Genomic DNA, 27,462 nt, shown 5'->3' with positions numbered 1-27,462 from the left:
AAATAGTAGTTGGACAGGAGGAAATAGAAAAACACAATGAGGAGGAAATACAGAGCTTAGTAGGGAATTAAAATATGAATTTAAAAGCGGAATTGAGGAATTGAGGCTAGCACTTACCATAGGGTTGAGGTGGCAAGAAAGGATACATGGAACTGAGTCAAAAATATGAGAAAATTAACAATATGATAATAGAAGTAGAAAGGTCACTTTGTAAACTGTTGGCGATCTCTCATTAAATTGACAAAGGAGCAGAAATAGGTTGACCCACAAAGAAAAATATCATTTAAAATAAAAGCATTGATAATATTGTGAGATCTTGCAACGTGATGGTATAGTGAGTGGGCATATATAAATTATTGAATTATTGCAGCATTGTGTCAGTGGAGCTATATCTTGACCAAGCAGTTATAATGGTTATTTTGGTGTGAGGATTTCTTGTGACCAGCCTGTAGGGCCCATTTTTTCCACAACTTGTGGCTATCGGTCCAGTTCAGCTCGCTCTAAGGTAGTTGAGTGATTGCTGTATTTGCATTGGGGATTGATTAGATGATCTGGTTGAGCACTGTATTGACTCAGTTGCAGGATATTTTATTTAAGAGGCATCATAGTTGAAAAGGGAATTTCACTTGGTCATACAGCATATTTTGCCTGAAGACCATTCCCTGAATCTTTTAGGAATTGTATTTTAAAGAATCGATCAGTGTCAGCTTTGTGCAGAATTATCTTTCCTTATGGAATTATTGTCGAGAGTGACCATTCATTATGGAAAAATCAATGGGAATAATGTGTCAATACCTACATAGGTAGAACTGTGGTGGCACCAAATTTTTTGTTCAGGTTTTTTAGTATCTACTATCGTTGTTGGTTTGGGGAATTAGCTTTGCTGATACTCATTCAAAGTCAACAAAAAACTGCTGTAAAGATAATAAAGATCAAATTAATTTTTGATTAGTGAAAAGTTAAAATTAAGCTCCTGATTTCTGATTTGAAATAAATAGAATTTTTCCCTAAATAATCTCTTGTCCCAAAGTAAGAAGGAAGAAGAAAATAGTATTTAGAAACATATGTAAGAGAGACCATAAAAGTATTGGTAATTCTCTGTTACTGCATTACAGGGTACAGTCCAAAGATACAATGTAAATGTTTTAAGTGTATGATAATTTGTATATTATTTGGTGCACTGAAATAAAAACAGGCACTAACAAATTTGTATAGGTGGTAGGTATTTGATGGTAATTTTCGTATTATGAAAAGCAGGAAAGAAAAGCAATTGTTTGTACCTGATAAATATTCAGGAGGAAAGTAATATTAAATCTCTGGTTTGACAGTTAACTTGACTGTGCTAGGAGTTAGCACAAGAATATTTGCTATCGCCAGGTTTGGCCTATTATTCGACATTTTAACTGTAATTAGATGGGAGACTAATCATTCATGAGTAGTAATGAAAATTAATTATATTTTATTTATAAGTTAACAGTATAGTAGGGGTCCAACTGTGTTGTAAAGAACAATACTTCAATTACTGTTACTTTTTGCATATTTATCAAATATTAGATAAAGAAAAGAGCCACACTTCAGTGATATTGTAGTGGAACTAATCAATGGTAATACTTGAATTGCACGTTAACAAACAATAATATTGCTATCTTATCGTAGACTAGGTATTTTCATGTTATTACAACACTGAGATATATTAATTTCTTAACTCTGTTTTACAGGAAGACTGAAGTCATTTGAGAATCTTATTTACGTTGCAAAAAAAGGATACATTACAGGTGTGACCATATGCATCAAAAAGGGATGTATTGGTCTTCATACTGCAATCTGCATAAAATGAAATTTCAGGAGTAATGTAGGTCAATTACATAGTCACTTTTTATATATATCATCGCTGATAGCTTACAAAATGATTCAAGATGATAATATACACAGTATGTGAATTGATATTAAAGTCAACATTGTGCATAGATTCTCACTGTCGTTTGGTCAGCAAGTGCTAGTACATCTGCAAACTTCGTATTACTTTGTGAGAAAGGATACAGAGTGCTGACCACTGTAGTGATTAATTTTAGAGACATGCCAGTATACAGATTACGAACAGTTTCTGGGATATCACTGGAGTCTGATTATGTGTACAAATTTTATTCATACTATTCCAATATTGTACAGTTTATATGCACTGCCAGCTTTTGGTGTTAGTTTATTATTTGGGATCCAGTAGCTGAAACCCACTCTCAGTTAATCGCACAAATACTGTCATCATGCATATAAGATATCAACATTTGGCAGTTTGTTACTGTTTTGACGTGACACGGTGATGTATGGGGCAATATGTCACACTTTTATTGTAACATGGCAATATGTGTCACAGTTTCTTACAATATTGTTGTAACATGGCAATATAATGGGCAATTTGTTACTTGTTTGCTGCACATGCGATGTTTGGGACTCATTTGGTACCACTTAGCCCTATCGTAGCGCTGTATAGGGTAATTCGTTTCAGTTTTGCTGTGAAACAACTGTGTATGGGATAGTGGCTAATTGTCATGTGGTCTCCACTGTGTGACAGCACAAATTACCATTATTAGCAGATGGCGACAGAGTTTTGTACTGAAAGATAAAATCAGTAACATAACATGGAGTCACTATAATTTTTGGGTGGCTTTGAAAAGTAGGCTAAGATCAGTCTGCAGTCATCAGACATTGACTGAAATTAAGCTTGACGAGAAGCTCAGACAGGCAGGTACTAGAGATGTTAACATATAACAAGATTCTCATAACAGTACAGTGAAAAATAATGTTAGTATGTCACAAGATTATTGTAAAACCACAGTGAGAAATAATGTTAATATATTGCATCATAATATAAGGGCATTAAAAAACAAAGTAGATGAGCATCTCGTTTGTTTAGAAGATTTAGAAACTGAGGATGGAATAGGTGTAAAGTACCTGTCTGAGCATCATATAGTCACAGGAATGGAAATGATATATGTAGGTGAATATAAGCTTTCAGTACTTGTAAGTAGTGATACTATGCGGAGAGGAGTTGCCATATATAAGAGGCATTCAAAAAGAAACGAGAAGGAGGCAGAATCAGATAAACCAGTACCTGTATGTAGAAATATTGACACTGGCTGTTGAGACATTTGTTCCACTGTGACACCAGGCGGTGAATGGCTGTCTCAAAATTCCCAGGGCTGCGATGGTAACCAGTTCCGCACGTACAGCTGGACGTCGTCGTACGAGGTGAATCGTTTACCCCTCAGAGCCTTTTTAAGGAGACCAAACATAGTGTAATCACAGGGAGAGAGGTCCAGACTGTATTGAGGGTGGCTGAGAACCTCCCATTTGAATTTCTGCAGGAGTGCCGTGACTCTGTTGGCCATATGAGGATTTGCATTGTCATGGAGCTGAATGACCCCACAGGAGAGGTTGCATAGTCGTTTTGATTTGATCGCTTGGCGAAGGATGGACAAGGTTTGCGAGTAACGCTGGGCATTCACTGTTGTTCTGTGCTCCAGGAAGTGAATCGGAGGGGGCCATCTTTTGGTCTCTGAAGACAAACGATTCACCTTGGACGAAGACGTCCAGCTGTACGTGCGGAACTGATTAACGTCACAGCCCCGTGAATTTTATGACACAGCCAGTCACCGCCTTGTGTCACAGTGGGACAAGTGTTTCAACAGTTAGGGCCAATACTTCTAACATACAGGTATTAGTTCCTGTAATTATTCCTCTAGCTCGTTTCTTTTTGAACGCTCCTTATATGCTAAAATCTGTCACAGTGTGAAACATTTGGAAACAAAAAAAAATTGTGTAGAGCAACATGTAGAACCATGTGCATGTGGGTTTAAACTAAATAATGGCACTTTGTTAGCTGTAGCCGTGCATAGGTCCCTATTCGGAAATTTTCAACTAGTTTTCAAAAACTTAGATTCTTTGTTGTGCTATCTGTCAGACAGAGGGAAGAAAATTATTGTTTGTGGGGATTTCAATGTAGATTTTGTGAAAGAATCCGAGTCTGCTAGAAAGCTTGGTTCTTTCAGTTTGACATCAGTTATTGATTTTCCTGCTCGTGTGGTACAGGAAAGCAGCACACTGATAGATCATGTTTTTATAGATCAAGATAAATTTAATCAAATAAAAACTTTTCCCCTTAAGAATCGTCTGTCTGATCATGATGCTAGTTATAGTATATGACATAGCTCCATACAGTAATGCAAAACAGTCCGCCAACAAAAGTTAGAATAGGATGAGGTGTACAGTGAACCTGATGCTAATTTAAAGTTCACTCTATTTAGTGATAGCTTTGAAAGTATATTTAAAAACAATTTCCCTAGGAAAAGAATGAAATATAATTGTATGAAACCACGTAAAAAGCCATAGCTTACTCAAGGGTTAAAAGTGTCTTGTAAACAGAAAATGAAATGTGTCTTATAGCTAGGAAGGGTTGTTGTTGTTGCGGTCTTCAGTCCAGAGACTGGTTTGATGCAGTTCTCCATGCTACTCTATCCTGTGCAAGCTTCTTCATCTCCCAGTACCTACTGCAACCTACATCCTTCTGAATCTGTTTAGTGTAATCTCTTGGTCTCCCTCTATGATTTTTACCCACCACGCTGCCCTCCAATACTAAATTGGTGATCCCTTGATGCATCAGAATATGCCCTACCAACCGATCCCTTCTTCTAGTCTCTTCAATTCTATTCGGTAACTCTCATTAGTTATGTGATCTACCAATCTAATTTTCAACATTCTTCTGTAGCACCACATTTCAAAAGCTTCTATTCTCCTCTTGTCTAAACTGTTTATCGTCCACGTTTCACGTCCATACATGGCTACACTCCATACAAATACATTCATAAACGACTTCCTGACACTTAAATCTCTACTCGATGTTAACAAACTTCTCTTCTTCAGAAACGTTTTCCTTGCCATTGCCAGTCTACATTTTATATCCTCTCTTCTTCGACCATCATCAGTTATTTTGCTCCACAAATAGCAAAACTCGTTTTCTATTTTAAACGTCTCATTTCCTAGTTTAATTCCCGCAGCATCACCTAATTTAATTCGACTACATTCCATTATCCTCGTTTTGCTTATGTTGATGTTCATCTTATATCCTCCTTTCAAGACACTGTCCACTCCGTTCAACTGCTCTTCAAGGTCCTTTGCTGTCTCTGGCAGAATTACAACGTCATCGGCAAATCTCAAAGTCTTTATTTCTTCTCCATGGATTTTAATTCCTGCTCCGAATTATTCTTTTGTTTCCCTTACTGCTTGCTCAATATACAGATTCAATAAAATCAGGGATGGGCTACAACCCTATCTCACTCCCTTCCCAACCACTGCTTCCCTTTAATGTCCCTCGACTCTTGTAACTGCCATCTGGTTTATGTACAAATCGTAAATAGCCTTTTGCTCCCTGTATTTTACCCCTGCCACCTTCAGAATTTGAAAGAGAATATTCCATATTCCAGTGTACATTGTCAAAAGCTTTCTCTAAGTCTACAAATGCTAGAAACGTAGGTTTGCCTTTCCTTAATCTATTTTCTAAGATAAGTCGTAGGGTCAGTCTAGCCTCACGTGTTTCAATATTTCTATGGAATCCAAATTGATCTTCCCCGAGGTCGGTTTCTACCAGTTTTTCCATTCATATACAAAGAATTCGTGTTAATATTTTGCAGCCGTGGCTTATTAAACTGATAGTTCGATAATTTTCACATCTGTCAACACCTGCTTTCTTTGGGATTGGAATTACTATATTCTCCTTGAAGCCTGAGGGTATTTCCGCTGTCTCATACATCTTGCTCACTAGATGGTAGAGTTTTGTCAGGCCTGGCTCTCCCAAGGCTGTCAGTAGTTCTAATGGAATGTTGTATATTCGTTGTCTGCTCGCCTTGTTTCGACTTAGGTCTTTCGGCGCTCTGTCAAACTCTTCACACAGTATCATATCTGCTATTTCATTCTTACATTTGCCTTCCAGCCATCCCTGCTTAGCCATTTTTCACTTCCTGTCGATCTCATTTTTGAGACGTTTGTATTCCTTTTTGCCTGCCTCGATTACTATATTTTTATGTTTTCTCCTTTCATCAATTAAACTCAATATTTCTTCTGCAACCTAAGGATTTCTATTAGCCCAGGTCTTTTTACCTACAAGATCCTCTGCTACCTTCACTATTTTATCTCTGAAATCTCTCCGTTCTTCTTCTACTGTATTTCTTTCCCCCATTCTTGTTAATCGTTCCGTATGCTCTCCCTGAAGCTCTTTACAATCTCTGGTTCTTTCAGTTTATCCAGGTCCCATCTCCTCAAATTCCCACCTTTTTGCAGTTTCTTCAGTTTTAATCTACAGTTCATAACTAATATATTGTGGTCAGATTCCACATCTGCCCCTGGAAATGTGTTACAATTTAAAACCTCATTCCTGAATCTTTGTCTTACCAATTTATAATCTGTCAGTCGTTCCAGTATCTCCAGGCTTCTTCCATGTAGACAACCTTCTTTTATGATCCTTGAACCAAGTGTTAGCTCGATTAAGTTATGCTTTGTGCAAAATTCTACCAGACGGCTTCCTCTTTCATTCCTTACTCCCATTCCATATTTACCTACTACATTTCCTTCTCTTCCTTTTCGTACTATCGAGTTCCAGTCACACATGACTATTAAATTTTGTCTCCCTTCACTACCTGAGTAATTTCTTTTATGTCATCATACATTTCATCAATCTCTTCGTCATATGTGAAGCTTGTTGACATATAAACTTGTACTACTGTGGTAGGTGTGGGCTTCGTATCTGTCTTGGCCACAATAATGCGTTCACTATTCTGTTTGTAGCAGCTTATCCACATTCCTATTTTCCCATTCATTATTAAACCTTCTCCTGCATTACCCCTATTTCAGTTTGTATTTATAACCCTGTATTCATTTGACCAGAAGTCTTGTTCCTCCTGCCATCGAACTTCACTAATTCCCACTATATCTAACTTTAAACATTCCATTTCCCTTTTTAAATTTTCTAACATAACTGCTCGATTAAGGGACCTGACATTCCACACTCCGATCCATAGAATGCCAATTTTCTTTCTCCTGATAACAACGTCCTTCTGAGTAGTCCCTGCCCGGAGATCCGAAACTGAGAGCACTGAGATGCTGTATTTCTATCAAACTCAATGAAAAGTTTCTTAACAAGAAGTCAGAAGTTTAAAACATTTTCAATAATCATTTTTTGGTGTTGTACTGAAAATAGGATCCAGCTATTCATTAGAAAGTGAAAGGCAGTATGTGGAAGAGTTAATACCTATGTAACTTGATAAAATTGAAATTCCACCCGCGTCTCCTACTGAAATTAGGAAAACAGTAAATCCACACAAAACTAAAAGCTCACATGGAATTGATGACATTTCCAACAGAGTATTAAACGCTTTTTCCCAACAAATAAGTAAGATTCTCAGCCATATATGTAGTACTTTACTGAAACAGGGAATTTTTCCTGGTAGACTGAAATACGCTATTGCTAATCCACTACATAAAAAAGGGATAATGCTGATGCTAACAATTACCACCCACCATCACTTCTGACAGTTTTATCCAAAATTCTTCAAAAAGTAATGTATTCAAGAGTTGTAGCACCTGTTTGTAAAAATGGCATAATAGAAATGGGTCAATTTGGTTTTCAATGGCTTTTCAACAGAAAATGCTATATATGCTTTCACTGATCAAATATTAAATGCACTGAATAACCAATCATCATGCATTGCGATATTTTGTGATCTCTCAAAGGCTTTTGATTGTGTGAATCGTCAAATTCTTCTTGATTAGCTTAATTATTGTGGTATGAGTAGGACAGTGCACAAATGGTTTAATTAATTTTTAACTGGGAGACTGCAGAAGGTTGACATTAACAGTATAGATAGTCTACAAAAGTCAGCAACGTCCTCTCACTGGGGAAGTATCCAGAATGAAGTCCCATAGGTTTCAGTCTTGGGTCTATTATTGTTCTGAATATATATTAATGACTTGCCACTCTATATTGATGAAGAGGCAAACCTAGTTATTTTTGCTGATGATACAAGTATGGTAATCACTCCCAACAAACAAGAATCAGCTGACGAAATTGTAAATAATGTCTTTCAGAAAATCATTAAGTGCTTCTCTGCAAATAGTTTCTCTCTAAATTTTGAGTAAACACAGTTTACACATTTCTTTACAGTAAATGACATGACATCATTGATAAATATAGACTATGCATTGAAGTCTGTTGCTAAGGCACAATATTCTAAATTTCTGGAAGTGTGCACTGATGACAAATTGAATTGGAAGAAACGCATTGAAAATCTGCTGAAGCGGTTAGGTTCAGCGACTTATGCTATTAGGATTATTGCCAATTTTGGAGATAAACATACCAGTAAATTAGCCTACTATGACAATTGTCATTCACTGCTGTTATATACCGTCGTATTTTGGGGTAATTCGTTTTTAAGAGAGAAAGTAATCATTGTACAGAAGTGTGTAATCAGAACAATAGCTGGAGCACATCCAACATCACCTTGCAGACATTTATTTAAGAAACACGAGTTATTCATAGTACCTTTGGAATACATATATTCACTTATGAAATTTGTTATTAATAACCCACCCCAATTCAAAAAGTACACAGCTACAGCGAAGTACATAGCTATTCTTATGGTGCTTGCTTAGTTCCAAGTCCGTATCGATCCTAGTGCTGAGTTTTCACTCAGATGGCGCTTTGGCGTTAAGCAGTTGTTTCCATGAGCGATCGCTGGCCAGGGCTTAGCTGGAGGCATGTGAGGAAGGAAGAGGGGGCTGCCTTGGCGTGAAGACAGTTCGGCTTGGCTGAGGTTGTTTGCGTCTGGACGCCAAGTGGGGCCTGGTGGGAATACTGGACCGTGATTTTACGGTTAATAGTGTGGACAGCGGCGTGGTGTGCCGTTTAACTTGATTTGCAAGGGGAGCAAAATCTCGCCTGTTGTAGTTTGTCGAGCCTGAGTTTTAAATACCTTCTATGTACATCGGGATGTTATTTCGTCCTCCTGTCTCTCCATCGCTGGGATTGCTATCCTCGTTTACCGTTCCATGGATGTATATCGATGGGCTATGCTGGTCTCCATATTCTACTAGACACTGGTGATGGAAGTGCGTCGTTCAGTGGCACGTTAGTCTGGGTGCTTCATGTTTGATCTTAAAGTGCATAGTCTTCGAATGGCACTCCTTAGAGTTTGCCTTGGGCAGTTAGATTGGAGTTTATTTTGTCTTGTGGTGCCTCCGCTTTCCGTCAACGATGGTTAAGCTTTATTGGGCACTCCGTACGACACTTGGCACCTCAGCAGGCGGCTCGAAGCCACCTTCACGACTAAACGGAAGTCTTTTAGACTGAGAGGTCTTGTGTTTTGCATAGTGTTCATAAATTGTTGTTTTGGTATTAAGTTGGCTGAGTTTTCTTATGGATTTCCCGGGATTTGGTCTGTTGTCTGGCCCAGGCTAGGTCTCGTTATTTTAAATGTCGGTCTTTGTTTTTGCTTAGTACGATTTTGGTTTACTGCCTGGTGGCTGTGGTTGTGTTGCATTTTGTATGGGGCTGTGTGCTCGGAGCCGTGGAGTACCATTTGTGTAAACGCTTCACTGGCGAGTACTGATCAGGCCATTCTTGGTCCTCTGCTGTATATTATTTTAAAGTAACATTATTACTTAAATGATTTAATTCTTGTTGCGTTAATTACAACTTGGGTACTGAGAAATTTCATCTGTTAATTACCGGAAGACCTTAAGCTCATAGTCATATGATGTGATTTTCTTAAATTATTGTATTTTTATGTCATGATATTGTTTTTTGTTAATTTGCTGATCACTGGTGTACTGTTCCAAGTATTAAAATGTTTCAGGTAGCTATTACTTGGGTGGAACGCGAGGAACCGCAACGGAGAGAGTAGTTGCGTGCCTTACGTGCCCGTTGTTGGTGCAGCCTGGTGTTCATTGTTTGTTTTGGTGCACCTGAGTTACGTATTGTGTTGCGTCCTCCCTTGCGGACCCATCATGTTCTTCTCAGAAACATTTCCTTCAAGGCATTTCAGTTAATTTTATGCTAGTAATTTTTTAATTTCTTACATTGGTAAAATTGTTCAGCCTTCATTATGCACACTGTTTGTCATAGCGGAGTTGATGTGCCATGTAATTTATTAATCTCCATTGTGTGTGACCATTGTGGTACATATTGTTTATTGATTGAGTATGGCAATTATAATGTCTCATATATCATGATGTGTGTGTGTAATGGTGCAATAAATGGATGATTGTTATTTATGTTTTGGCGCCCTCCATGCCTCCTTTCTTGTCCCTGTTGGTACGCTATCCTTGTACTTGTGTTGGTAGTCCACATCAGCTACAACACTAGAAGAAATTATGATCTTCACTATTTTGGATTAAATCTCCATGTAGCACAGAAAGGGGCTATTTATGCTGCCCCAAAAGTCCTTGGTAATTGGCAAATAGCCTGACAGATAGCCAACCAAAACTTAAAAACAAATTAAAAGAATTTCTGAATGACAACGACTTCTACTCAATAGATGAATTTTTATATATGAAGTTGTAACAGTAAAAAAATATTAATTAATGATTTTGTGTAAGTAAAATTTAAGTGAAAGTGACATGTTCCACATCATTACAAAATGTTGTATTCATAGTCTATGGAACAAGTATTAACGTATGTATTTATGTATACTTCAAAGTAGGTAGTTGAAAGCATAGCAACACAAGTCTCATACCTGTATGAATGTGTACTATTACCAATCTGTATGCCTTTGCATCAAAATGACATGTAATTATCGCTGTGAGACAGTAGAAGTCAGTCCTCAATAAGTGCAATTTAACCTATTAGATCAGTAGTAACAATACACAAGACATATTGGATTTGACAAATGTTACATTCAATTTTTGGTGTCTTTAAAGTGTGGTACAATGATCAAACTATTCTTTTTGGCAAATGCACTTTAACCTGTACATTAGGTCACCAGTAGTTCCATGTTTGCTTCATAATGGTACTGAACAAATATTCCTGTATTTTTATAAACAGCACAGACAATATTTGTTTTCAAGTGTGCCACAATGACTGAACTATGCTCATTGACAAGTGCAACTTAATCTGTTGGTCCCCCTCCCCGAAATCAAGCACCCAGCCTTAAACTAAAATTTATAAAGGTAGAGACAATATGTGGTCCATATGAATTTTTTAAGATGTTATAGAACAAATAAGTTATTACAATAGTGCCCCTTCTATTCTGTACTTGACACTTTTATGTTTTTTGATAAATATTATACACAATTTTATTTTGGTACAAAGACACAATTTTTGTTCTTCATCAGAGGATTGTAGTTATACTTGCATATTATGATAAGTGACCTACATGTATTTGTACTATAAATATTTTTATATTTTGATAAATTATTATATTTTGTTGTAAAGACTGAATTAACGAAAGTTTCAACATATCTCTCTGCATGGAACCTTGCCCATAACTGTTTTTGACCTTACTCTGTTTACTTTTTTTATTTGGTTCTTTCCATAGTTATACTTGTGTCTCGCCATTTAAGTAATTCGTAATATTAGAAGTATCACTGGAACGCTCCATTTTTTGTATCATTTATTGTGATAAAGTGTCTGGAAGGTAATATTGGTGGAGAGACATGCTACCACAGATGATTCCCAGACTAAGAGTAAAAAAATGTATTATCTAGTTAACAATGTGATGTAAACATTTTTCTTTAGCATTATCTTCTCCCTCTCCACACACACACACACACACACACACACACACACACACACACACTAAAATGGTGATTTGATAGCTCGTTTCTATAACATAACCTTATTTAGGCCTAAGATGTAGTATCAGCTGCCTGTTAAACATATTATTGTAGCTACATGTGTTCTATACTGTTATAGGGCAATTTAGATGTGGAAACAGCATTGTGGCACTTAATGAGATTGTCCACAGTAATGGTTTCAGGCGCTAAGTGTAAGTTACTTAATAACTGCACTATTACAGTACCTCTCGCATTATTTTAGTTAAAATGTGTGATCTAGAACAATAATAAAGGGAATATAGACTTGGAAGTAACGTTTTGGCATTTAATTTGAGAAACACAGTCATGTTTTTAAGTGTCAGAAGTACAAACAATAATTACATTTTTATTGTAGCTGACACATTATTTTAGCGAAAATGTGTCTCATGGAACAATAACACAGACATTTTAGACCTGGTAAAAAGACTGACATAACCTTTATGTGTGTGTGTTTATGTATTTTTGATAAATAACACAGATGTGGAAATACTGTAATTTGGACCAGCAGTGCTGATGTTACATGTGGAATAATATTGTGTGTATCTGCAGACATTTTAAAACTGGAAGTATTGTAAGCTGCACCAGTTCTGTCATTTTCTTTAAATCCTTTTAATAGGCAATTTCGGTGTGGTAATAATATTATCGTATTTGACAAGTATATTATTTTAGGTGATATGTAATTGTTACACTCACACAAAAATAATTCAAACAGTTTGGATGTGGAAATATTTAATTTGGTGTTGCATTGTGCCTTGCACCACATGTGATACAAAGATCAAATTATGCTCCTTGATAGTGCACCTTAATCTGTAAATTATATCAGCAGTAATGTCGTATATTTTGATAAATAATATAGATATTTCAGATGTTAAAATGTTTAATTTTAGCTTCCATGTGGTAAATAGATTCAACTAAGCTCATTGACAAGTGGAAGTCTGTCCCGGTAGCTGAGTGGTCAGCGCGACAGGCTGTCAATCCTAAGGGCCCGGGTTCGATTCCCGGCTGGGTCGGAAAATTTCTCCGCTCAGGGACTGGGTGTTGTGTTGTCCTATCATCATCATTTCATCCCCATCGACGCGCAAGTCGCCGAAGTGGCGTCAAATCGAAAGACTTGCACCAGGCGAGCGGTCTACCCACCGGGAGGCCCTCATCACACGCCATTATTATTATTATTATTGACAAGTGGAAAGACCAGAGAAGAAAGACAAGGACTGGCTGTTTCGTTTTAATGGCTGGGATATGATTGTTTGTTTCAAGAGTGATGAAATTAGTGATGAGGCAAAATTTTTACTGAGAATACTGTGTATTTGGTTACTGCTGACACAGTATCTCGCCCCTGCAGCTAGGCTACATGCACCTGAGGTATCGTGCATACTGTACTGAGCCACAACTGAGCTGCCATGAGGGATCAAGATCAATTGTGCTAGAGCCCCATTGTTGCACTACTTATATTATTACATCTTTTTAACCATCTGTGACTTGAGTGTTAAACATGTATTGTATTGGACTTGGAGGTGTGGAAATAAAGAAAGTTACATACTTTACATAACTTGTTTAGGACAAATACTTTTGAATATGGTGTAAGAAAGGAATTCACAGCTCTTGGATACTTTAGAGCATGGCCAAGAATGGTGCAAGCCGCATAATTTACACAATTTTTAATAAAATCCTCCTAACCTGGCGAAAAAAGATTTCATAGCATTTGGATACTTATCTACATGGTCAAAGTACTGAAAGATGCACCGTTTATGTTACTTTTCGGATAAATACTTTTGAACATAATTAAAAACAAAAATTTATAGTTTATCTATACATTTATGCACAGCCTAAATTACTGCAGCAACGTTCCTTCAGGTAATTTTTTGGATAAATAAGTGGAAAAATGGCGGCAAAAAGATTCAGACCGTTCAAATTCTTTTGACCATAGGCAGGAGGAGTGCATTGTAATGGCTGTTTCATTTTAATTTCCTGTAAAGTACTTTGAGCTATGTATATACCGCAAATAAGACTTTCTGGAAACATTTTTCTTTTAGATATCTTTAAACGTGGTGTAAAAAACACAATGTTTCTGTATTATCGCCAAAATTAATCGAGTACGTTTGATCATGTTGCCCACAGAAACATGGTGGATGTTCCATTTTAATGAAAATTTTGAAGCGCTGTGATTGGCTGTTTGCTTTAAAATTTTGTGTTAGTAGTAGGCAAACAGTTCGTCACTGACCTTCCATGTCGTAGGATACATCTAATTCGTGCAACAGTGCCGAATCTCATTGACACATAGGAAGATCGTGATTATTCTTATAGTTTCTATCTCCCAGAAACTGCAGAAGTTATCTTCAGACAGAGTGATGAAATTCACTGTTTAGTAGCTTATGGGTATTCCTGAGTGGTTGCTGCTGGAAATCTAACAAAGCTTCGAAGCTTCTGAAGTAGGACGTGGAGAAATATATATTGGCAGAACATTCTTAGCTAATTTGCAATACCGGTCAGAGTTCGTGACTAATTCGACTGATAGATTCGACCAGTGTCTAGAGTCAGCTAAAAGTAGTTTTCGTGTCTTTCTCAGTATTTCCAAACATTGACGAACTGTTGGATATTGCGAGAATGAATGTGTGCTCCTGCAGGCCATATGAGAGGTTTAGTCACTCCTATATACCCTTCTCACGTCTGCGTGAACCATAAGAAGTTTTGGAGGCGTGGACTGTAAGTGGTTCACTGACAATCCTTTCTAATTTCAGACTGTCACCCAAAAAATTGGTGATTAAATTGGATTGACTGCCACCATCCAAAGCCCATCTAATGACGTCAAAAAATGGTTCAAATGGCTCTGAGCACTATGGGACTTAACATCTGAGGTCATCAGTCCCGTACAATATAGAACTACTTAAACTGTACTAACCTAATGACATCATACAAATCCATGCCCGAGGCAGGATTCGAACCTGCGACCGTAGCAGTAGCGCGGTTCTGGACTGAAGCGCCTAGAACCGCTCGACCACAACGGCCAGCCTCGAATGACGTCACTCTAGCTTGTACATAATTTAATGCATATACATATGGTATATCAAGCTTGAAGACACTGCGCGCACATTGCCGATCAAAGTATCGTATAATCATTTGGAGATGTTTCAGAGACAGAGCTTTCATTGCTGGTGCAAATACATTTGTGATGGTTCTCCTTATAATACCAACAAAAGACGGTTTCTAACTGTATGCATTCTTAATATCATCACCATGACTGAGGAAGAGGAAACAGTGGATAGTAGATTTCAGTATTGTGAAATGTCAGTCGGTATTTGCCACAGTCTTACAGTCTTATACAGGGTGACCTGGTTGCCGCCTCTTTTTTTTTGAAGGATTAGCGCTCTTGACATACTGGTTTTGAATGAAATAATTGATTATGTATGGGCTGCACACAAGGGTTTTTATATTACGCGACTCTCCATCCAGTCCATATAACGATAGCTGTAGGAAACCCTGAAGTGTCATTGTAAGATCCAAAGAAGTGCCACCCGCCAGTGAGAGCATTAAAATCCTAATAGTTAATTACTGAAGAAGTGGTAACAAAGTACCAGCGTTTAAAGCGCTCCTAAAAAACACTGCACCTCACATAACATTCAGCACAAAAAGGTAATTAAAACTTGAAGCTAACAGTCGTGAGATCCATGGGAAGATTTAAGGGTATACAGAAAGGATAAGAAATGGCAAATAAAAATGGTACATTTATCTCAGCGTACAAGAAACTCAAATCCACCGAGATAGATAATGAAGCTGCATGTGAGACTGAAGGGCAAGTCTCAGTTTCAAGGGTGAGAATAAAGTTACAATACGGTCCTTCTATCGACTACCAAACTCATCTGTTAAACGTTACTAAACGCCTTCTCTGGAAACTACCTATTACAGATAGTCTGAACCCCACTCATGACGGAAATATTTTAGATCTAGTGGCATCAACCAGACCTGACCTCTTCGTCCACATCGAATCTGATATCAATGTGCATGAGGCAGTTATAACCACAATGAATACCAAAGTTCAAAGGGCAACTAAAACCAGCAGAAATATTTATGTGTTTAGTAAACTAGGCAGAGAAGTGGTGCTGTCGTATCTCAATGAAGAAATTTAAACTTTTAGCTCAGGACAAGAACTTGTAGATGAACTGAGGCTGAAGCTTAAAAGAATAGTTGACGATGTGCGGATAGATATGTACTCTACAGAACAGTTCATGATAGGAGCGATACTCCGTGGCACACACTTACCGTAAAGGAACTTCTAAAGGAACAGAGATAACTGTGTAGTACACATAAATGAAATCTTAGGGATACAGATTGATAGATGTTGAATGAAACATTTTGGCAGTCAAGAGAGTAATTACCGTATTGTCGAAAGGTCTTTCACCAAACTCAAACAAACTCTCATCATATGTAAAGGCTGTTAATGGCACCAAAGTTAGTGTCCAATCACACATGGATAAAGCAGGATGTGAAATTGAGAGTAACAAAGCAAAGGCAGACATGCTTAATTCTGTTTTCAAATGTTCTTTTACAAAGAAAAACCTAGGAATATTGTCCCAATTTAATTTTTGTACCGCTGAAAAGATGAATGAAGTAGATATTAGTGGCAGTGGCGTTAAGGAACAGCTGAAATAGTTACAATTGAACAAAGCCCCAGAGCCAGATGGAATCCCTATCACATTCTATAACCAATCTGCGGCTGAGTTAGTCCCCCTGTTATTTATGATCTGTCGTAGAGCCCTCGAAAAAAAGGGTGTCCCCAGTAGCTGGAAGAAAGCACAGGTCCCACGTGTCTACAAGAAGGGTAGCAGAAGTAATCCACAAAACTGCCGTCCAATATACTTGACATCAATTTGTTGCAGAATCTTAGAAATTATTCTGGGCTCGAACTTAATGAGGTATCACCAACAGAACGACCCCCTCCGTGCCAACATAGCTCATCTGAAACCCAACTCACACTTTTCTCATATGATATCCTGAAAGCATGGATTAAGGCCGTGAGGTAATGTAGAATTTTTGCGATTTCGGAAAATCGTTTGACTCATTATCACACCTATGCTTATTATCAATTATGTGAGATATTAGACGAAATTTGGGACTGCATGAGGATTTTTTAGTAAGGAGCACGCACCGTCTTGTCTTGGGCAAAGAGTATTCGCCAGGTGTAGAAGTAACTTGTATTAATGATCTGGCAAACAATGTTAATTTAATAGTAACATCAGACGTACAGCAGATTATACAGTTATACGTAATAAATTACAGTCTGAACAAAGCTGCACAAATAATCAATCAGACCTTGATAAGATTTCAAAGTGGTGCTTCGGAAACTCGCTTTAAATGTCCAGAAATGTGAAACTGACCACTTCACAAAAAGCGTAGTAGCCTATGAATACAATATTAGTTGGTCATAGTTGGAATCTGTAAACTCACATGAATACCAAGGTGTAACACTTAGTAAGGACATGAAACAGAACGATCACATGGGCTCAATCGTGGATAAAGCACGTAGCAGACTTCATTTTATTGATGGAATACTAGGGATAGTCTACAAAGGGCTTTGCTTACAAATCACTCGTACGACTCTTCCCAGAATATTGCTCAGCCTGTACCAAATAGGACTATAGAGAGACATTGAACATAAACAGAGAAGTGCTGTACATATTGTTAGTAGTTTGTTTGAGTCGTGGGAGAATGTCACACAGACGTTGAAAGAACTGAGCTGGCAGACGTAATCTATCCCGACAAAGTCTACCAACAAAGTTTCAAGAACCAGCTTTAAATTATGAATCCAGGAACGCCCTAATATCACTCCCATAAGTATCGCAAGGACAAGGCTAGATTAATTACAGCACTCACAGAGACATTTAATCAATCATTCTTCCTGCACTCCATGCGTAAATGGAACGGGGAAAAGGCTTAATAAATGGTACAGTGGGACTTGCCCTCTGCCATGCACTTCCAGTGGTTGGCGGAGTATAGATGTAGGTGCAGAATTAAAATGAAATGCAGCTGCTTGGGGATCAGATCCATGGAATTAAATTACCCTCTCATCTTCTGCGCAGTAAGTATCGCACGATCTTCATAAGCTAAAAACATCATAAACTTTAAAATTTTACCTTGAGACAGTTGCTCCCAAATTGCTTGAATTATTTGGCGTTTGTTTAATATGTCGCCAGGTAACGCGCGCGGTATATCTGGCACGAGTACACTACCATGTGTATTAACCCACTGACTTAGGGCCTGAATACATCGCTTACGGCCTATGAAAGTGATGTTCAAGATTTCTGGTGGGACGACCCGAATGGGTTTCACTTCATTGAGATATGAAGACTCCATATCGATCGTTGAGGATTCTTTTCATGTCCACATAAGACGATGCCACCAAGCAGATACCGTCAATGAGTAATTTCGCTTGTCCTTCAACACACACTCAGAGAAATTCGTGTTTTTTAACAGTTGGCTCATAGGCGTTATCTTCGTTGGAGGATCCGAACTTGTCACAGAAACAAAGCCGGCTTTCGATATCACCTGAAAAGGGCTCCGGTTTCCTTGCTGGCAATGTCACAGATTAAGTACATAGGGCCATAGGTGCGACTTCTGTACGTCTGACTGTAGATCGAGGACGCAGAAAGCTTACCTTCAGCCCTTTTCATAGTCTTCTCAAAATCAAGCTTCACTTTTGCTCCATACTCTTCGCATGCGACAAGTCAGTGTAATAATCATCACCTGACAAGAGAATATGCTTTGCGCGTCTTCTTGAAATTTTTTCCAAGCGGCTCTTACAGTTCTCCCTTCATTCAAACGGCGTCACAACATTAACCTCATTAATCATTTGTTAGAATAGATGCACCAAAATAGCTGCTTATAATAAATAACAAATTTATGTACGAGAGACTTTTTCGGCATTTATCGCCATCGTCAAGAACCTACGAATACAACTATGGTGAGAACGTGTATAAATGTGAATGTCATTTATAACAAAATCACTATATTGTACTCACTTCTAAATTGATGTGACGTCATACTAATTCGTTAGTGAAATGTCTTATCCGAGGGCGAGTCAAATGAAAACCTTAAATCTGTAATAACAAATCGAAACTTCGCGCCTTTATCCTGTAAGTTGGTAAGTGTGCTACAAACAGCGTGCAGAATGGCCTGTAGGTGGCAGCATAATGCAGATACAGACATACCATCGCAGTATCAGTATAAAGATGGCCGCCCCACTTGCGACTTGCACCTGGAAAGAACAGCGTTCTGTTATTCGGTTTTTTGCGTAGTGGACGTGTGAAACCTATTGAAAATCATCGACGAATGAAGGTTCAGTATGGTGATGCATGTTTGTCACAGCAGCAAGTCTACGAATGGAGTAGGAAGTTCGCAAATGGTGTGACTTCAGTGGAAGATGCTCCTCGTCTAGATCAGGCACAACGAGTTGTGACTCCACAGAACATTGCAGTAGTTGAAGCAATAGTGAAGGAAAACCGCTGAGTGACACTGAATGACATTGCTGCACGTTTACAGATTAGTCATGGGTCAGCACACCACATTGTGTATGATGTGCTCCAGTTTCACAAAGTGTCTGCAAGATGGCTGCCACGGCAGCTGACTCCTGAAAAGAGAGAACGGCATGTTGATGCTTGTGAAGAACTTCTTCGCCGCTTTCAACGAGAAGGTGATGGCTTCCACGCAAGAATCGTTACTGGGGACGAAACCTGGGTTCACTTCTACCAACTGGAAACGAAGAGAGCGAGCAAGGAATGGCGCCATTCCTCGTCACCAAAACCAAAGAAGTTTCGAACAAAACCATCAGCATGGAAGGTTATGCTGACTCTCTTTTGGAAGGAAAAAGGCGTCATTTTGGAGCATTACATGCCTAGAGGGACCACTGTCACCGCTGCATCATACACAGATCTCCTAAAAAAATCATCTGCGGCCTGCAATCAAATCAAAGCGACGTGGATTGCTGTCAGCAGGTGTCCTTTTGCAACATGACAATGCAAGGCCCCACACTGCCCGTACAACAGTTGCAACTATCACAGACCTGCATTTTGAATGTCTTCCTCATCCACCATACTCACCAGACCTTGTTGCCCCAAGTGATTTCCATATGTTTGGACCACTCACTCAGAGACGCAATGGGAGGAAAGAAGTTTCGTTCTGAAGAAGAGGTACGCCACGCGGTGCATTGGTGCTTGTGCGAACTGCCAAAAGAATTTTTTTCTAAAGGAATTTATGCACTTTGTAAGCGCTGGAGGACTTGCATTGAGCGTGAGGGAGATTACGTTGAAAAGTTATACAGCTTTGTACCACCTCTGCACAATAAATAATATTTTTAAAAGTATTTAAAGTTTTCATTTATCTCACGCTCGTACCTGTCACTGTTTTAATAAAATGGTATATGATATAATATATTGAAAATAACACGTTAATTATGGTGTGACAGTAGTCTGACGGTTCCGCTCTTAAATGTTTACAAAGATTATGCCGATGAAAAACATTATTTTATTAGCTGAAATTTGCATGGAGGTGAAAAAAACGAAGGGAGGTGTCATTAAGTTACGAACTCGAAGCTCAACACATTACGTTCACCGCATTCATATCTCTATAGTTCGCCGCGGTGATATTTCATCGTGACGTCACTCTGACGTACCTGTGCCCAGTTTCGTCAGTGTTGGGTGCTTTGATTTTGTGGAGACGTAGTTGTTTCATCGAAAATGCCAGCTTGCTTTGTTTATGGGTGTACTAATCGATCCGATCGTAACCTAAAGTTTAAAGGAATCACATTTCATTTGTAAGTAGAGCAATTCAAGCAATATTTTCTTTTGTATACATGAATTATTGGAGCACTGTTTATCTTTATTGTAATGGTTTTATTTCTCTCATTTGACTTTAGATTTGCGTTACTTTACTCAGTGTTCGTTATTTTTCTTCTTTCTCGTGTTTTTAATTGCCTTCCAAGTAGCAAAGGCTCCGACATCCAACGGTATTGTCCCCACGCCACTCACGGCTACGTAACCGCGCTGATTGTTGGGGCAGGATCTCATGCCCTAAATTCTGCTCGTCGTTAATTATTATTCATTGTTCACACTTCGTCCTCCTTTAAAAAACTGGCTAGAACAGCCGGAGACAGCGGTCTTATGTGCGTGAGTTTTATGTGTGTGATTATATGAATGCGTGTCTATGCTGAGCTTCCTTTCTGAGGAAGGCTTTGGCTGAAAATTTATGACAGCACACTTTTCGTCGTGCCTGCCTTGTGCTCGGCATGTGAGTACAAATCCATCCGTTTCACAATATAGTTATTCCCTTATGAAGTTTGTTGTAAATAATCCACTGCACTTCAACAGGAACGACGATGTACGTAATTACAGTACCAGAAGAAAAAATGACGTTCAATACGTCATATTGAGGTTGTCTGCAGCACAAACAGGTGTTCACAATGCTGCAACCAAAGTTTTGATCACTTACCTATTGGTATAAAATCCCGGACACACAGCAAAGCAAGATTTGAAGCTAAACTGAAAACGTTTCTCTTTGATAACTCCTCGAATACTGCGGAAGATTATCTATTACTGTGTGGGAGTCGCCAGAAAAACATCGGCAAATGCGCAGTGAAACGCAGCATATTCTATGGCGACGAGCACATGGACAATCTACTTTACTCTTCGATTTTTATTATTATTCTTTGTATTGACGTAGATTTTTCAGTTGACTGGTGTTCGAGCTTAACGAAATAAAAATTTATTGCCTGACTACTTCGTTGTATCTCTTTAGCAGACGGATGTAAGCTTTAGTTGGCTAAAACTGTAATGTGGAAATGATGATGGGTAGGAATTGCTAACATCTGTCTGTCATTAATTAAAAAACGTAAAAACTAATAAATGAGCGGTACCGAGGTATATTTACAAAAAGAATGATGTCAATATATCATATCAATATAATATATTATATTTTTACATATCATTATGATTTATCGTGCAAATGATACATGGAGCATGAAACTAAGTACTACTGGTATATCACAAAGCATGGTATAGACTCATATACTTTGAATACCTTAAAATTAAATTCATAAGTAAAATCAAGTAGATAATGAAAGTAGACGTACAGTCTAATTGTGCTAGATTCGGTTATTTTTGGAAAACTGACGGAGTTACTGGTGAGAAATATTCTGGGAAAGAAAGGAAACAGGCCACAGTTGGAAAGGTAGGCCTACATCTTACACATGTTAGGCTATCACTACGAAACAGTTACTCACATACATCTTAAAGCAAAATATCCATTTTAAGTGGCCTTCAGCGTTTGGGACCATTCCCTTAATCACATTTATAGCATTCCATAATGCTGGTATCTGTTTCAAAACTTATATCTTTTTTTGCTCAGAAAATTGCTATTACTTGCCGCACACTGAACGATGCGTCACAGCAAAGATTTTAAAGTGAGAAGATGGGTAAACGGCAGTGAGACTATTGCACTGACAATCTAATAAAACAAGAACTCTATTCTGCGTGGAAGTATACCTCGATGCAGTTGTGTTTCTCTGACATTTCAATAATCATTCACTTTGTTGCTATGCACAAGACACGATAGCATGCCTTGCTTCTTACCCCATTGCACACGTTTATGGGCTGGGAAAGAACAAGTAGGTAAGGTTTTTGCTGAAGTGAACACTAAAAATGATGTGCATACGAGTTGAAAAAGTAACGAACAAGCAATGCAAAACCAATAATCAAACAAGCATTGATTTCGGAGTTCGAGTTTCACTTGCTATCGATACAAATATAGTAAAAGTGGAATAAATTCAATTACGAAAGCATGCTTTTCATGTCACTTCCTTCTGTTTCTGGTTATCCGAAATATTGCAGCGAAAAGCAAGTTAAGAAGGGCAAATGTGACGTGTTACTAGAGCAAAGACGCACTCAAGAACAGAAAAACGTTCGAAATTGCCTTCCTTACACTATGCTGTTCATGTAAGCAGTGTAACTTTGTTATGTAAAACAGCTGTTGCGCGCACAGGGTGGGAATAGTGAACAAGAAGTAAATCGTAAACGGTAGTCTGCTAATGTTTTGGGCTACTTAAAATGGCGGCAGGCCCCATCCACTCTGACTTCAAACAACGTACAGCGTAAATCTGTAGTGCCACCTTCCTTCTTTTTTTTACCTCCATGAAAATTGGTACGATTATCTGTGGTCGCCGGCAGGAGAGGCCGAGCGGTTCTAGGCGCTACAGTCTGGAACCGCGCGATCGCTACGGTCGCAGGTTTGAATCCTGCTTCGGGCATGGATATGTGTGATGTCCCTAGGTTAGTTAGGTTTAAGTAGTTCTAAGTTCTAGGGGACTGATGACCTTAGATGTTAAGTCCCATAGTGCTCAGAGCTATTTGAGCCATTTTTATCTGTGGTTATTGCGTATGTTACTTCCGATTGATCCATTTTCGCGTTTAAAAGTTCAGTAAAGTTTTCGAGGTAGTACTGGCGTCTGAATTCTGCATGCTCGTTTAATATTTCTTATGGGTATTTTCTCGTGTGCATATGAGTTTCCAATTCTTCAAAAATCTTCATTGTAAACCTTTTGGTATTTGTGTAGAATCTGGAGTGTATTTTCGGTGGTATCAGCAGCGTGGTTTTATTTTTGAAACGTAGAAAACAGCATGACTGATTATTTTCGCTCTTTCTAATGTGTTCCTCACATCTCACATTAAAATGTCTTCCTGTTCGGCCAATGTAAAAGCTATTACTACTGTCGCATGCAATTATATATATGCCTGGGTTATCACATCGCAACAGATTCTAGTTAATGAAATAATATCGCTGTTCATCTGCATGATCTTTCTAAACAAAGAGAATGGAACTGTCAATCTTGTATCACACCGTAATTAAAGTTTTATTTTCAATGTATTACGTCATTACCATCTTATTCAAGCAATGGCAGTTATAAGACAGTTCACGAACGATGTAGTGTAGGCGTCACATCAGTCCAGACTTGATTAGATTAGAGATTAGATTAGATTAGATTAATACTAGTTCCATGGATCATGAATACGATATTTCGTAATGATGTGGAACGAGTCAAATTTTCCAATACATGACATAATTAAGTTAATTTAACAACATAATTAAGTTAATATAACAACTTTTTTTGTTTTTTTGTTTTTTTATAAATTTTTTGTTTGGTTTTTTTTCTTAATTTATATCTAAAAATTCCTCTATGGAGTAGAAGGAGTTGTCATTTAGAAATTCTTTTAATTTCTTCTTAAATACTTGTTGGTTATCTGTCAGACTTTTGATACTATTTGGTAAGTGACCAAAGACTTTAGTGCCAGTATAATTCACCCCTTTCTGTGCCAAAGTTAGATTTAATCTTGAATAGTGAAGATCATCCTTTCTCCTAGTATTGTAGTTATGCACACTGCTATTACTTTTGAATTGGGTTTGGTTGTTAATAACAAATTTCATAAGAGAGTATATATACTGAGAAGCTACTGTGAATATCCCTAGATCCTTAAATAAATGTCTGCAGGATGATCTTGGGTGGACTCCAGCTATTATTCTGATTACACGCTTTTGTGCAATAAATACTTTATTCCTCAGTGATGAATTACCCCAAAATATGATGCCATATGAAAGCAACGAGTGAAAATAGGCGTAGTAAGCTAATTTACTAAGATGTTTATCACCAAAATTTGCAATGACCCTTATTGCATAAGTAGCTGAACTCAAACGTTTCAGCAGATCATCAATGTGTTTCTTCCAGTTTAATCTCTCATCAATGGACACACCTAAAAATTTTGAATATTCTACCTTAGCTATATGCTTCTGATTAAGGTCTATATTTATTAATGGCGTCATACCATTTACTGTACGGAACTGTATGTACTGTGTCTTATCAAAATTCAGTGAGAGTCCGTTTACAAGGAACCATTTAGTAATTTTCTGAAAGACAGTATTGACAGTTTTATCAGTTAATTCTTGTTTGTCAGGTGTGATTACTATACTTGTATCATCAGCAAAGAGAACTAACTTTGCCTCTTCATGAATATAGAATGGCAAGTTATTAATATATATTAAGAACAACAAAGGACCCAAGACTGACCCTTGTGGAACTCCATTCTTGATAGTTCCCCAGTTTGAGGAATGTGCTGATCTTTGCATATTATGAGAACTACTTATTTCAACTTTCTGCACTCTTCCAGTTAGGTACAAATTAAACCATTTGTGCACTGTTCCACTCATGCCACAATACTTGAGCTTGTCTAGCAGAATTTCATGATTTACACAATCAAAAGCCTTTGATAGATCACAAAATATCCCAATGGGTGGTGTTCGGTTATTCAGATCATTCAAAATTTGATTAGTGAAAGCATATATGGCATTTTCTGTTGAAAAACCTTTCTGGAAACCAAACTGACATTTTGTTAGTACTTCATTGTTACAGATATGTGAAGCTACTCTTGAATACATCACTTTCTCAAAAATTTTGGATAAAGCTGTTAGAAGGGAGATTGGACGGTAATTGTTGACATCAGACCTATCCCCCTTTTTCTGCAAAGGTATAACAATAGCATATTTCAGTCTATCAGGGAAAATGCCCTGTTCCAAAGAGCTATTACACAGGTGGCTGAGAATCTTACTTATCTGTTGAGAACAAGCTTTTAGTATTTTGCTGGAAATGCCATCAATTCCACGTGAGTTTTTGCTTTTAAGCAAGTTTATTATTTTCCTAATTTCAGAGGGAGAAGTGGGTGAGATTTCAATTGTATCAAATTGCATAGGTATGGCCTCTTCCATTAACAGCCTAGCATCTTCTAATGAACACCTGGATCCTACTATATCCACAACATTTAGAAAATGATTATTAAAAATATTTTCAACTTCTGACTTTTTGTTTGTAAAGTATTCATTCAATTTGATGGTAATACTGTCTTCCTGTGCTCTTGGTTGACCTGTTTCTCTTTTAATAATATTCCAAATTGTTTTAATTTTATTATCAGAGTTGCTGATTTCAGACATGATACACATACTTCTGGATTTTTTAATAACTTTTCTTAATATAACACAGTAGTTTTTATAATGTTTGATAGTTTCTGGATCACTACTCTTTCTTGCTGTCAGATACATTTCCCTTTTCTGGTTACAAGATATTTTTATACCCTTAGTAAGCCATGGTTTGTTACAAGGTTTCTTACAAGTATATTTAACTATTTTCTTGGGGAAGCAGTTTTCAAATGCATTTACAAAAATGTCATGAAATAAATTATATTTTAAATTGGCATCAGGTTCATGGTACACCTCATCCCAGTCTAACTGCTGTAGGCTTTCCCTGAAATTTGCAATTGTTAAATCGTTGACTGAACGTACTACTTTGGAGGACTGTTTAGTATTGCTGAATGGAGCTATGTCATATATTGTAACTAGCTGTGGACCATGATCAGAAAGACCATTCTCAACAGGCTGAGCATTTATCTGGTTAAACTTATCTTGGTCTATAAAGAAGTTATCAATCAGTGAGCTGCTATCCTTTACCACCCGAGTAGGAAAATCAATAATGGGTGTCAAATTGAAAGAACCGAGTAATACTTCAAGATCATTTTTCCTATTACCCTCTTTCAGAGAATCTGCATTGAAGTCCCCACAAATAATAATTTGCTTCCCCCTGTCTGACAGATAGCACAACAAGGAGTCCAAATTTTTCAGAAATAGATGAAAATTTCCTGATGGGGACCTATATACAGTTACAATTATAAATGTGCCTTTATTTAATTTAAGCTCACAGGCACATGCTTCTATATGTTTCTCTACAAAAAACTTTTTTGTTTCTATACTTTTTGCACAATGATAACTTTTGACATATATGGCAACTCCTCCTTTCTCCATATTTTCTCTCATTACATGTGCAGAGAGCTTATATCCACTTACATTTACCTTATCCATATCAGTAACAATGTGATGCTCAGACAGGCATAGTATATCTATTTCATCCTCAGTTTCTAAATCTTCTAAACAAACCAGAAGCTCATCTATTTTATTCTTTAAACTCCCAATATTTTGATGAAATATACTTACATTATTTTTAATTATACTTTTATGAGAACCTTTCCTTATTGTAACATTTGCAGTACTCTCCTGTCTGAGTTTCTCATTGTGCTTTGGCCTAGTTGCTATACCAGTGGTCACATGGTGTTCAGAGAGGCAGATTATGTCAACTGGGTTGGGTGGCTTTAATTCATCAATGCAATTACCTAGGACTGAGATACAACTTGGTGGAGATAAAATTTCTGGTGATTGGTGAAAATTTATAATTGACAGCTGTGATTGACAGCTGACCTCTCGTAGAACTTGACATCTTTCTGTCTTACCTATCCTAAAAAAGGTGCTGCTCCAACACCTGCAACCACTGGTATTTTACCATTCATAGCAGTGCCTCCCCCCCCCTTAAATTTCCTGCTATTACCCCACCCAGTTTCCCCTTCCCTTTCCTGTTGAGATGTAGGCCGTGCCTGGTATAGTCCCACCTACTGAGAGAATCAACAGGAACCACACCAATATGAGCCCCCACACCTGACCCAAGCAGCCATTCCAACTCCAAATTAACTCTCC

The sequence above is a fragment of the Schistocerca cancellata genome, chromosome 8 (genome assembly GCF_023864275.1).
Source record: "Schistocerca cancellata isolate TAMUIC-IGC-003103 chromosome 8, iqSchCanc2.1, whole genome shotgun sequence".
NCBI lineage: Eukaryota > Metazoa > Arthropoda > Insecta > Orthoptera > Acrididae > Schistocerca > Schistocerca cancellata.
Note: the sequence above shows the minus strand (reverse complement) of the source record.